Genomic DNA, 14,632 nt, shown 5'->3' on the forward strand with positions numbered 1-14,632 from the left:
GGGTTGATGTGGAGCGTACAAGACAATTTTGGGGTTTTCAAACCCCCAGATGCCCGGAAACGGCACTTGCCGAGTGTTTTATGCTGCGAATACCTAGCCCTAAGATATGGGTCTCAAGCCTGCAATTTCTCAGATTGCACCAAAAAATCTGTAAAAGCATTGTAATTTGTATATTCGAGGGTGTTTTAAGAGAGTAGCTATTACTCGTAGTGTACTCGCAAAGACGTTTTTGAGTGTAGTAAATTACTACTTGCAATTAAATGCAATAATTAAATAAATGTCCTAAGAAAAAACAGAAAGCATTTCTTAATGTCAACAAATGGGTAATTCCAAACCATGTGCAGTTGCCAACAAATTTCTATGAACCAAGCACAGTCACGAATGCATGTACCCTATACAGTACAGGTGAAATGCTAATATTGTGTTTTTGTTCGTTTAATAATTAATTGCGCACATAGAGCCATGTTCCACGCCTTGCGTGTACTCGTAGTGTAAACGCAAATTTTGATGAGTGTATAGCGTTTAGCTTATTACACTCTTATTTAAAACACTAATATTCGATGAGGCATGATAGAGACAATCAATTATCATATCGTTTGAATGCTCTGGCTGCAATGCTCCGCACCTACCCTCCCCCCCCCCCATGTCCCTGAAGGATATATCCATGGGAAATGTGCTACCATTGGAAGGATATATCTTTCAGGGGATGTTGGAGAACTGGCTGAAATGAGGCAAATCATTGGCCTAAGACGTAGTTGTGTTGCGCTTACCCCCCCCCCCCCCCGGTTCCGCCGCCACTGAATTTAGCTCGTTGTTTTGGTTGTTGTATTTTGGGAGTCTGTTTTATTGTAATTATACGTCACTTCGTTATTTGGTATGCGGTTGAGGTTTATGTCTAGCTCAAAAACGAGTGGAAAAATTGTCACTGATTTAGTCATCTTCTAGGATTTGTATCGAATGTGTTTAAGTTGCGAGGTGATTTGAGGTTACATGGGTAGTCAAGTAGTTCTGTAATATTGTTTATTGGGTTTATCCTAGGATTGGTACTTTGGCTAATTATCGTTAAGTTGTATTTATCACATATTTCTAAGAGATTTGCCTTTTTCAGAAAAAATAATGTGGGCAATTACTAGGAGTTTTGTATTTTTATTAGAACATATATATGCTATGCTGGATATGGGCTCATTTGGGGGACTATAATCATACCACGAAAGTGTCCATTAGGTATAGGTTGCATTGAGGGTGTGTTATTCTTTCGTCAAATGGCGTACCATGGGGGGGGGGAGGGGGTGGTCTATCTGGCAGTGGCGGAGCGTCCATACAGTCAGGGGGCGGTTCCCCCCCCCCCCTGACGGACTCAAATGGACTGCTGGCGCCCTTTGTTAGCTTTTTACCACTTTATATGCTATTATTGACGTTTTTATTGCGCTCTCATCTACCTATTGACATTTATCCTTTATCTGCAAATTAGCAAGGCCCGGAAAGTGTCATTTCCGCCGATCTAAGGAGCATCTTTATTCAAAATTTTCGGTACGCTCCGCGCCAAACCCGTGGTGGCGCTCCGCTTAGATAGTTTCGAAAGCGCCCCTACAGACCATTCTCGCCCCCCTTGACCAATACCCTTAGCTCCGCCACTGCAAATGACCCGATAGAAATACGTGTTCTTTATAAGTGCACAATTTTGAAAAACCCCTCTTTTCAGCCCCCTCTTGTCCTCTCTGAAACACCCATCGACATTAAAATTAGACGTGGAATAGAAGACACCCTTGTCTTTGTTATACACTAATTTCGTGTAATTATCTGACCGGGAAAGGCTTTTTGTTTATATGATTTCTATTTTTTTCATAAATCACAAATCATTTTTTCCCCCTGCACGCCCCCACACAGCACCCAATTCCAAAATAAACTTCAGATTCGTAATCAGCGTGTCGCGAACTACCAGAAAAGATACACATTTATCGCCTTTGCGACAAAAAGTTTTTTCACCTTTAAAAACCGTAAGCAGTTTTTTCCAAAATTTATGCCAAAATTTGACCCATTTATTCATAAATGTCAAGATAAAACTCAAGATGACAAACAAGGGTTTGATTTGACTGCTTTGAAATCACGTATCACTGGCAAGATGCGTCGAGCGCCCTTTTATTTCGCTCAGTTTGCAACTTTTCAGAGGAACAATAGAAAACGGAAAAACTTTTAGGGGCAACAAAAGATTTTAATCCTTTGTTCGTCGTAAAAGTTTTTCGGTCTTACTTTTTCAAGTTTGAGGTGCAAAAACTTGTTGTCGCAAATTCGATAAATGTGTATCTTTTCTGGTAGTTCGCGACACGCTGATTACGAATCTGAAGTTTATTTTGGAATTGGGTATCAAAAAGAAGTACTTTTTAAACTTTTCAGACAAAAAACCTATTTTTGTCGCAAATAAAAATTGCCAAAAATTGACCCCAAATCGATTTCGCCCATATGACGTGACAGGGGGTAACCGATGCTCAGGAGCCCAAATCTGCAACTCCCAGGTCCATATCTGCTTCCGTTCGGGAGATACGTGGTCTCAAAGGACCCGATAGAAATACGTGTTCTTTTTAAGTGCACAATTTGGAAAACCCCCTCTTTTAAGGCCCCTCTCTTGTCCTCTCTGAAGCACCCATCGAAATTAAAATTAGACGTGGAGTAGAAGACACCCTTGTCTTTGTTATACACTTATTTCGTGTAATTATCTGACCGAGTGACCGGAAAAGGCTTTTTGTTTATATGATTTCTATTTTTTTCATAAGTCATAAATCTGGACTTTGAAGTTTAAATATTAGAAACGAGCATTAATTCTCAACAGTTCTAGTGGCGCAGTTGGTAGTGCTCTGGACTGACAAACTCCGTGTCTCAGGTTCGATTCCCAGACAGAGCATTTTGATTTTTTTCTCTTTTCCTTCTTCCATTCTGGACTTTGAAGTTTAAATATTAGAAACGAGCATTACTTCTCAACAGTTCTAGTGGCGCAGTTGGTAGTGCTCTGGACTCACAAACTCCGTGTCTCAGGTTCGATTCCCAGACACAGCATTTTGATTTTTTCTCTTTTCCTTCTTCCATTCTGGACTTTGAAGTTTAAATATTAGAAACGAGCATTAATTCTCAACAGTTCTAGTGGCGCAGTTGGTAGTGCTCTGGACTGACAAACTCCGTGTCTCAGGTTCGATTCCCAGACAGAGCATTTTGATTTTCTTTTCTTTTCCTTCTTCCATTCTGGACTTTGAAGTTTAAATATTAGAAACGAGCATTAATTCTCAACAGTTCTAGTGGCGCAGTTGGTAGTGCTCTGGACTGGAGAGACACAGACAAACTCCATGTCTCCGGTTCGATTCCCAGACAGAGCATCATGTCTGCGGTTAATGTCTAGACAGAGCCTTTTACTTTTCTGTTCTTTGGAGGGAGTGGAAGTATAAATATAAGAAACGAAGTTTTTCCAGAGGGAACCGAAATGGTGTAATTGGTTATTCCATCGTTCAGTAAGCGATTGGTTTGGATTGCATCGGTTCAAGCCCCAGGTGAGTATTCGCAAAAGGAGTTCTGACAAGTGGATAAGGTGAATCCCGAAGGCGGGCGGTCCCCCTCCTCCTGGCAGGTGGACAAGGTGAGTACCGAGGGTGACAGGTGAGAGGGGGGAGGATGAGAGGGGGTGAGGGTGCGGACAAGGTGAGGTCGCCGCCCCCTCCCCCTGACAAGGTAAAGGCGCGGACAAGTGGAGTTCGCCGCCACCCCTCCCCCTGACAAGGTTCAACGCGGACAAGGTGAGTTCGCCGCCACCCCTCCCCCTGACTAGCCAATCGGGGGTGAGGGAGTAGTGGAGAAAATGTTTTTACAAAAAAAGACTAAGTCCAAACAGCAGGATCTTTAAATATTTGTAAAGCTTTACAAACCAGAGGCCCACCTAATGGTCTAGTGGTAAAGACTTTTGCTTTTGCATCTCAAGGTCCCAGGCTCAAACTCAATCTTTGCTTTTCCTTTTACAATACTCATGTAAAAGGAAGAAAAAAAGGAAAAAAAAGAATGATACTTTGAAATAACTTCTTTTTTTTAATGACAAATCAGTTCATGGACAGGATATACCTTCATCCCTCCCACCACAGTTAATACCCTTCAACTACCTGTCCAGAAACAGGTTATCCCTCATCAAATTATTATGCAAATACTAATCAAAACATGCAATACATATTTCATAAACATTCTTAGTGATACCTGCATCTACTATTGAGATGGTTGGGTGACAACAGACAGTTTCTATAATGTTTCTATTATTTATAATATCAGCCTGGAGGGCAGTTATTTAATGATACTAAGCAGTCACATGTACATATGGGATAAGCCTATGGCCTTTTTACTTCACACCAGGTGGCTATCCAATTCACACCAGTACATTCTTTTTGGACATTTTTTTTTAAACATTTGGAAGACCATTTCAACATGAGGGGAAAAAGAATTGATTTCTCCTAGATAAAAATAATAACCCCATCTTACTTTAGCCAGATAGGGCTTGAATCCATAGGTTTGCTTGACGACAAGTTCCCAACAAAAAGGAGTTGGCCTTCCATGGCTGATTGCTGATTCAGTTTACAATACCATGGCGCCCCTGCTACCATCAATAAAATTGTCTTTAACTTTCATTTACTAACTAAACCTGATTTTGAATTAATTTTAGATAACTCAATTTTTACATTTTTTGCCCTCCAGTTTGAAAAAGGAAACGTTACTACCATAGCACAAACAACATATATGTGGAAAGGTTGCTCCCTTTCATTGCTGTCTCAATCACCCCCCCCCCCCCCCGGCTCCGACTACCACACCCCAAATTATATACACGAAGAGTGCATTATTGAAAGTTTCTTTAAATATAGCCTTATCATGCAGCAAACCTGTGCTACTGCAAACTGAAAATTCAATTCAAAGATTCTCCCTCTTCACTTTCATTTCTCCTTCTCTATCCTTCGCCTCACCACCCCCCACCCCACCCCTGGTCCTTCCAACTACCATCCATAACTCCTGCCAATATTAAATTCAGTCACCTTATCATGCCCCCATAAAGTGTCAGTCAGTCAAGCACCACAATGTTTGTAGACCAAGAAATCAACAACCGAAACCCATTTTTAAAACTTTAAAGCCCCATCAAATAAAGATGCTGTTTTTTTCTTCTTTTTCTCTAAACAAGATAAACACACAAACACCAAATCCAAAATATATAAAATTCCAATTCCCATTTTGAATATTTTTCAAATTTTGTTTGCCAAGCCAGGTTAAAAAAGTGAGTGTTATTCTTTTTGGCCTTCCTTTGTTGCAATGCAAACACAGAGGTGTTTGCATTGCAACAAGGTGTAGTTTTCTATACTAAAAAACAAATAAAATCAAATAAAACTTAAATAAAAGATGATTATAGCACATGCAGGAGAAGAGTGAGAGCCCTCCCAAATACTACCGGCTTATGTATACAAAAGACCTTTTTCCGAAATCCATTTTCCGACATCGTGGCAAATCGAGAGTTACTTTTCACCCCCGCTCCACCATCCACGCAGGAACCCACCCAGACCCCCCTGCGGGGACGATTTATTCTGTTCCAGTTTCTCATCCAAGGAGGGTAACTCTATATGGTTCAGAGCTATGTCAAAGAAGAGCGGTTTGCACGGTGACGGCTTAAAGTCCAGTGGAAATGTGGTGAAGTTGGGCTTGGCGGCCAGGTCCGGCTGGTTGGCGTTGTACCGGTCAAGCCATTCCGCCAGCGGTCGATTGTCCTTCAGACCGAGTTGCGCCATTCCTTTGCTGATGAAAGGTTCATTGCAATCTGAAAAATGAACGCAGAGAGGTTCTTGGTAAGCCATGTTTTTTTTTTTATGTATTCTTGGGTGGAGGGTATTTTCTATGGGTGAGGATAATCCGGAGGGTGGGGGAAGTCAATTCAATTAACTGTGAGAAATGTCATTGAATTAGGAACCACCTAAGGCCTATTCTCATCTTTGTAGTAAGTTTGTCACCTTGAGCTACGTGACAGTTCATAAGTAGGGGGGGGGGTATATTCGAGTGGAATTTGGGATTCAAATCCCTGAATAGAGAAAGTTTACAAAAACTTGTTAATTTGCAGTCATTTTTTGTTATTGCTGTCACAAACAGAAATGGATACCCACTTTCTATTATTTGTAGATGACAGAGACTGGTTCAATCGCAGTCTACAAGGCCAGATAAACTCTTTATATTTTGGCTTTCAATTTCTTTATTCTGACAAATTTCGATAGTACAAAAGACGGCAGTTTTGATCAGGCTTTTGATACTTCCTTGTGATCCCTGAACATCATACATTCAGCTACAAGCAAAAATAACTGTTGTCTGTCCTGTCCACCACAATAATCCTATTGTAATATTTTCAGACCCTAAGGGCTAATAGGTCTCTTCCCCCCCCCCCCAAAAAAAAAAGGTGTGAAAAGGGGCGGTGCTGCTTCCAACCGAATGAATCTTTTCACTCATTGTTTAACCAAAGAGAAAAATTTGGGAAAGAAAACAACAGATTATTAATATAAAGGCCATATTTCTCTGAATCATTGTCTATGCTCTGATGGAATACATTTGTTCCAGTAGCAGGGTTCAATTCCAAGGTTCCAAATGGACACGGCAGTTTAATCTGCATTTTCCTGACGATCAGACCCAAAAGAGAACATCGATATGTCTCTCCACTGTTATCCCAAAGAAGAAACCTTTCAGAAACTCAAGGGTACTAAAGGATTTCTTCCTTTTAAATTAACCAGCGTCCTACACAAAATTAACAGGGTAGTAACATGATGGTCTCTGCCTGATTCCCCCTCCCCCCCACCCAATTTCTTTTCTTAAAGTTTTGGTATTCATCCTTTCATATATAGTCCATCTTGCATTTTGCCTTTTGAAAAACAAGAATCCTTAATCTTCATCCAAAGCAGCAAAAAGTTTCTTGCCAAACACAGTACATTGATTATTATTATTATTATATTATTATTAAGTACATACCTAGAATGGAGGCCGCCTGAGCAGAGTACTTCAAGTCGTTGATATCTTGCGCAAGAGTGTCCAATTCCTCTACCTATTGATTAAATGAAACCAAATCTAATCATGATGTCTTTAGGGAGTTTAGAGTTTAGGGAGTTTTTAGGGAGTGTCACTACCCGACAAGCCCTATAGGGTTTTTTAATACACTTCCTTTCACAAGTTTTGTTTCTTATCTCCTATGTCATATGTCATACTTATGTCATACTTATGTTAAAATAGAACAAAAATCAATAAATGAAATGAAATAAATGAAATTAGTTACCTTTTTTTTTTAATTCGAGTAAAAGGTTTGTCTTTGTTGTTGTTGATATCAAATCAAAAGGAGTTTAACCCCTGGTCGACCTGGCGAGAGGTCCTACGGGGGATAATAAGTTTGTTTTTATAGAATAGACATTTTTTTTTTTTTTCTTGGAAAGGTTGTCTATGTTCAGTCAGGGAATTGCTGGTAAATGAAGTCTTATATATTTATATTGGACAGGATAGCCATAATCATACCCGAGGTCAGAGTCAAAGAGTCACTTAGGGAGGGATTTCTAAAGGAGAGGAATTTTTTAAGTACTGAGAATTGTGGAGACGGAGTGGTTTCTATTGTTTGGGTAGGGAGTGGTTGTGGTTTCTATTGTTTGGTAACAATATAATCTGTATATATAAGTATACTTGGGCCTAGAACCATTTAGAAAAGGATTTTTTTAATGGAATGAGACTTTAAGTAGTAACAATTGTGAATACAGAAAGGGTTTGGTTTTGGGGTAGTGAGTTGTTGCGACTTTGTATTTCAGGGGGAGGTCTTCAATCAAAGGGTCGTTCTCGAGGTTGTTTTTGTATAACTTGGTGTTGAATTCTTCAAGTCGGGTGAAAGTAGATTTTGTGTTTCCTGCACGGAGAACGTACAAAGTAGCAATATAGGTAGGGATTTTGAGTGCGAGTCGATAAGCTGTGGTGTGGATTCTGTTTAAAATTTGTTTATTGGGATTAGAGATGGTAAGCAGGGAGATGCTCCCGTAACTGAGAATCATTTTTACTTTGGATTTATAGATTTGGATAATGGTTTTCGGAGGGAAGTTATATTTGTGTGAGAGGATTTGAATGGATTTAAGTTGGAACCAGCAGCGTCCTGCAGTTCTGTTACAAAGTAGATTAAACAATAATTTGCTATCGAAAGTGGTACCAAGGAAGGTTGCATTAGGAGTAGCAGTGATTGAGGTGTTGAAAAGATTCATTTTGGCAATATGGTTATGGTATTTTGAGTTTATTATGGAGAAATTGGCTAGGTTAGATATTGAGGGATATATTTTTGTTCTCCACATCGAGCACCACTTTTCGAGATGTGTAATTGCTCTTTTAATATTTAGTTCCGTCATATAGATATTTTTACTGGTGCTCCAAATGGCTATGTCGTCAGTGTACTGACTATAGCTGCATTTAGATAGAGGGGGGATGTTCAAATCATTAACATATAGGGTGCAGGGGAGGGGGCTGAAAACAGCGCCCTGTGGAGTCCCTGCACCAAGTGGAAAAGGTTTTGATTGTTGGTTTTTGTAGCATATTTTGGCATTGCGCTCACTAAGGAAAGAGGAAAGAAGTCTGGTGTAATTGGAGGGGAGATTAAAGTTAAGTAGTTAAATTCTTATGCCGTTGTGCCAAGTTTTGTCGAACTCCTTTTTGGCATCAAGGAAGAGGGCAGTGGTATCATGTTTTTTTATGAAGCCGATGCGAATTTCTTTGGAAAGTTTGGTTTATTGTAGATTTGTGTGCCCGGAATTAGCCTGATTGATACGGGCAAAGTGATTAATTTGCTCAAGGTGGTTTCTGGTGCGGTTATCTATAATTCTTTCGAAAATCTTACCTAAGGCTGGTAGGAGACTAATTGGTTGATAGTTTTGAATTTTGGTGTGTCTTTACTTAGTTTCAGTATTAAAATCATTTTGGCGGATGTCCACAGGGTTGGGAAATGACCCAGTCTAAGGAGTTTGTTAAATAATGGGAAAATATGAGAGTTAATGAATATCGGCGGCCCACGGAGGGGAATCTTTTAGCATTAGGTCATTTATGCTGTCAAGACCAGGGGAGGAGGCATTTTTGCATATTCAGTGGCACTATACCAATCATTTATATCTATTTCTTTGAGTAGAGGGATGTTTTTGTTGAGACATCCTTAGAAGTTGGGGATAAAGCTGGTTGCATTACAGATAATTGTACGGTTTATTTTGTGTTGGAATCTGTTATCGTATGGAGGGCCATCTAAGATATTGAATATAGTTTTCAAGTATGATTCACTAAGCTTTATTTGGTCTTAAGTTTTTGTGATGAGGTTACCTACTTTATCTCTAAGGCATTCGTCTGTATTACCTGTGTTTGGGTTGTAATGGGTTTTCGATATTTCTTTAATTTTTCCAAAAGTGTTTTGGGTTTTTGTCATTAATGATTGAATCGCATTTGTTTTGGACTCGGTTTTGGTCGACCGCCGATATTTGTCTATTTATTTGTTTTTCAAGTTGGTTAATTTAGGTTTTTAGAGTTGGATCTGGGGAGATCATATAGGTTCTATGTAGTCGACGTCTGATTTATTTAGTGTAAGAATATTCCTATTTAGTTTTGGATTTCTGTTTTGTTTTTAAGGGGCAGTGTTTTTTGAAGGTATTAAAGATATGTTGGGCAATGCTGTCACAATATATGCCGATGTAATTTAGCTTGTTGTTGTGGCAATTGGCAATAGTGTTGTTTGTTATGATCCCTTTTTAAATGATGTCCAGTCTGCTTTATTGTAATTATACGTTAATTCGTTATTTTGGATGCGACTGAGGTTTATGTCCAGCTCAAAAAGGAGTGGAAAATGGTCACTGATTAGGTCATCTTCTAGGATTTGAATCGAATGAGTTTTAGTTGCAAGGTGGTTTGAGGTTATGGCGTAGTCAAGTAGTTCAGTATTATTGTTTATTGGGTTTATCCTAGTTTTGGTATTTTGGTTAATTATTGTTAAGTTGTGTTTATCACATATTTCTAAGAGGGATATGCCTTTTTCAGATATTTTGGTGCTACCAAAAATGATGTGGTGGGCATTTAAATCTCCTAGTAGTATTGTATTTTTATTAGAACTGTTTTTGATTGTGGATATGGGCTCATTTGGGGACTATAATAGCTAATAATGTGGAGAGGTTTATTGTCTCTTTCGAGTACAATTTCAATTGTTTGGGTTTGTTTGGGAGGAGGGTGGCTTTGAGGTTGTTTTTTTCAGCAATAAGTACTCAAACCATATATCGAGAGATATCGTGTCTGAAAGTTTGGTAACCAGGGATGCTAAGGTGGGAATTTGTATTTAGTTTAGTTTAAAGAAATGATATCCGGGGAGTGGTTGGCGAATATACTAAGTAGGAGGCTTAATTTTGGAAGGATACTGTTGATATTTAGGTGGAGGAACTTGACCGAAGGAGGGAGTGTGCTTGTCATGTAGGTGATTGAGGAGGGCTAAATATTGAAGGATGGTGGAGACATTCCATAATTACAGTTTCTGGGATATTTAAGTTTAGGTGTTTTAGTGCTAACACGGTGGCGTAACTGGCAAGGTCGTCAGATTTAATATTAATGTTGGCTGTTTGGAAGGTGTATTGTACTAATTCAATTACAAAGGTTGCGATATTAAGTTTTTTTTCAGTGACGATTTTATTCGTTATTTCAATTTTAGGGGTAAAATTGGTTACATTCGCGTAGGTTCTTTGTTCTTGTTGTTTGTTATTAGCTTCAGTTTTAGCTTCTTTAAATTTTGGGCATCCTTTGTAAAGGGCGACATGAGTCCCTGAGCAATTGGCACATTTTGGGTTTTCTTTTGGTTTGGGACAGTCTTTAACTCTGTGGTTTTTGCCACATCTGAGACATCTGGTTTGATTTTTGCAAGTATGGGGGGTGTGTCCAAAGAGTTGACATTTGAAACATTGAGTGATTTGGGGGGGTTCGTGGTATTCTTCTGTTTTGTGTTTAGAGTATCCTAAGTAGAAACCTTGTTTGATTAGGGATTGTTGAGGCTCTTGTTCTTCAAACGTCATTTTTACTTTCCAAGCTGTATTGTTTGTGGCATGACTAATGAGTCTTTTAGCTTGTATTGGGGTGTATTCTTGGTCTTTGAGTTCTTGTTCAATATCTTTGATTTGAATTTCAGGGTTTATGCCACAGGCTACTATGGAGAAGTTTCTTTGTCATACTTTTTTGGGGATTCTTGGTTTGGGGTTGCCTAGTTAAGTCTTTTGATTCCATGGTTTCAGGAGGATATTTGCAGTTTTAGGGTCATGGGGGGTGATTAGGATGTTGTTACTACGAAGACGGTTTATATTTGAGATCATGGCATTTGGTTTTTCTTCATTGATTAGTTTAGCAAGTGTTTATTGGGTTTTTTGATAGTTCTGGTAAGATTCCTGATACAATGATTGTTTGAGCGGACTTTTTGGTGGTTGGTTTGGAGTTTGGAGATGGGTTTATTTCAACGTATATTGGACGTTGTCTTTTTCTGCTATTTTTGTACAGGGATCCAGTCATTAATGTCTATGTCAAAATCAGAGAGGTTTAGGTTTTCGACTAAGGGGGCGGTTATAGGTGGGTAAGGGGTTGTCATATTGGCAAAACAGCCCCTCCCTACGGGTTTTAAATGGCTTTTATACAATGAAATTGATCATAAACTTTACTTACTAGAAAGAATTAGTCTCCAGCCTAAGACGGCGGACGGAAAGAATAGGAACTCCTTTTGAAGAGACACACTATGAATCGAAAGTGTACTCTGCAGCGTTGTGTTGGTATCCAAGGAGGCGTACGTTTTGTAAATGGCGGGTAAGTCATAGAGTGAAGGATGATGGGGTGGCGCTATGTCAAAAAGCTAACTGTTGATCAATATAGTCCACAGAACCCTAAGGAAAGGAGAGGAATGCACAAGAAATAGCCAGTTTTCTTCAAAGTAAGTCTCGTACATTTAGCACAAAACATAAAAAACTAATTAGCAACTAATTCCAACAAAGTTTAGACTGTGATTGAAACTTTACTGGTGGAAACATAATTAAATATGTATTTTTATGAACCTTTCTTTCTTATGACTAACCTTGACTGTATATTGCAGCTTTCCAGCTTAGCTGGTGTTTTTCCTTCAAATGAGTTTTCTTGAGTCATCTTTGCGTTTTCTGATCTTGACAACAATCAACTGTCTTTTTAATTTACCACAACCCAGACCACACTAATTGGCAACTCTTTCCAACAATCTAAGGCAACAATCATCAATTTAAGACAACCAAATTACTAATTACAAAATGATTCCAACAAACTAAGGCACCGGGTCTCATTAATTTAGCACAAAACAGACCACACTAGTTAGCAAATCATATCAATAAACTAAGGCAAAACTTATAAATTTAATACAAACACACCACACTAACTACCAACAAATTATCACAGTACTCCTCTTCAATTTAGCACAAATAGACCACACTAATTAGCTACTCATTCCACCAAACTAAGGCACAATGTCTCTTTAATTTATCACGAAACAGACCACACCAAAGTACCGACTGGTTCCAACAGGCTAAGGCACCATGTCTCGAACATTTAGCACTGATCTTTACAAGCAACTGTTGAGAGGACAAGACTGATGTTCATGATACTGGCTTACAATGATGTTTCCCTTGAAACTTAATTTTTCTCCAATTTCTGTTAAATCACCTCCAGATAGCACTTCCAGATCTCTCTGTAGAGGACAAGCTTGAAGGATCTTCTCGTATTTGGTGGAGTTGAGATCTTTACCAAACAGAACGTTTCTTCTCACGGTATCATTTTGGATCCAAGCTTGTTGAGCAACATAGGCCAGAGATCTCTGATGAAAGGAGAGGAATACAAAACAAATTAGTCATTTTTCTTCAAAGTAACAGCAAAAGTAAAAAAGTCAAACCCTGTTAACAACCAAACTGTCAGCCGTGAGACAAAACATGTATACTCTTCTAGAGGGGCAATTTGTGAAAGAAATGAAATTTTATGGTCAGATCAAAGTTATTGGACACTGGTTTGAACAACTCTCAAAAGAGACCTCACTAAATACCAACTCGTTCCATCAAACTAGGTACAATGTCTTATTAATTTTAGACAACAAAAATACTTATTACAAATTCATTCCAACAAACTAAGGCAACAGGTTTCATTAATTTAGCACAAAACAGACCACACTAATTAGCAACTCATATCAATAAACTAAGGCAGAACTTATCAATTTAATACAAACACACAACACCAATTACTGACTGGTTCCAATAGGCTAAGGCTGAGGTCTTATACATTTAGCACAAAAATGTCTCCTACATTTCTAATTAAAAACTAATACCAATAAACTAAGGCACCATGTCTCAATAATTTAGCACAAAAACAGACTACATCTCATGCCAATAAACTAAGAAACCAATTAGGTTCATTTTGATGTTGTCATGGTTGCTTGGAATGATTGGAATGTGTCACTCTGTTCAAACTATATCATGGAATTTGTTCAGCCTTTCTGTAAGAATAGTAGTTTAGCACACAAAAAACATCAAATACCAACTGGTTCCAACAGGCTAAGGCACCATGTCTCATACATTTAGCACAAAAACAAGAACACACCAAATACCCACTGGTTCCAACAGGCTAAGGCACCGTGTCTCGTACCTTTAGCACAAAAACTGACCACACCAAATACCAACTGGTTCCAACAGGCTAAGGCACCGTGTCTCGTACATTTAGCACAAAAACTGACCACACCAAATACCAACTAATTCCAACAGCCTAAGGCACCGTGTCTCATTCAATTAGCAAAAACACACCACACCAATTACCGACTATTTTCAATAGGCTAAGGCACCGTGTCTCGTACATTTAGCACAAAAACAGACCACACCAAATACCGACTGGTTCCAACAGGCTAAGGCACCGTGTCTCCTACATTTAGAAATGATCTTGACAACAATCAACTGTTGAGAGGACAAGACTGATGTTCATGATACTGGCTCACACTGATGTTTTCCTTGAATCTTACTTTTTCTCCAATTTCTATTAAATCACCTCCAGATAACACTTCCAGATCTCTCTGTAGAGGACAGGCTTGAAGGATCTTCTCGTATTTGGTGGAGTTTATGATCTTTCAACCACTTGTTCTAAACCTGATCCAGCTTCATTACAGACATCCAAGACTCACAATTTTCCTTCAATTTTCTTCATCTTCTTCTTTCACCTGAGACAGTATTGTAAAAGATAAGAAGATTTCATATATTGGAAAGCAGATAGACATTGCAACTAGACTCATTTTTATACACTCCCTTCCTCCCCTCCCTCCCCCTGACTACCTAAACAACCCTGACTGCTGCCTCATTGATATAACAATATATAAACAAATGTATATGATTGTGGTTTAATGGCAGAAATAAACGAAACAAATACCAGAGCTTAAATATTTCTGTGTTACTATAGTAAAATGCATACCCAAACGGAAGCATTACAGAATCTTCAATGTCTCAGACCTCCAGCAGGATGTTACAGTCACAGTTCATGGAGTCTCCTTGTGAATCAGTGTGGCCAATGCAATGCTGTA

The 14,632-nt window shown here is 38.8% G+C and overlaps 1 protein-coding gene across 19 annotated transcripts in view; it reads right to left on the bottom strand.

The window, feature by feature from the left end:
- Window positions 1-3,983: 3,983 nt before the first annotated feature.
- The window catches only part of LOC139961004 (gamma-adducin-like), a 214,734-nt gene continuing 204,085 nt past the window's right edge, over window positions 3,984-14,632 (bottom strand). For 8 of the 19 annotated variants that reach the window (XM_071959778.1, XM_071959776.1, XM_071959779.1 and 5 more), the window contains 6 exons: window positions 14,524-14,627; window positions 14,081-14,275; window positions 12,745-12,895; window positions 11,728-11,942; window positions 7,012-7,084; window positions 3,984-5,821 (listed from right to left, as the gene is read on the bottom strand). The gene's annotated coding sequence lies outside the window, so the exon portion shown is untranslated. Of the gene's footprint in view, window positions 5,822-7,011; window positions 7,085-7,312; window positions 7,406-11,727; window positions 11,943-12,694; window positions 12,896-14,080; window positions 14,276-14,523; window positions 14,628-14,632 lie in introns of all 19 variants that reach the window. The other 11 variants (XR_011790682.1, XR_011790684.1, XR_011790681.1 and 8 more) reach the window with 6 other exon arrangements.

This window comes from Apostichopus japonicus, chromosome 20, assembly GCF_037975245.1.
Source record: "Apostichopus japonicus isolate 1M-3 chromosome 20, ASM3797524v1, whole genome shotgun sequence".
Classification (NCBI taxonomy): Eukaryota; Metazoa; Echinodermata; class Holothuroidea; order Aspidochirotida; family Stichopodidae; genus Apostichopus; species Apostichopus japonicus.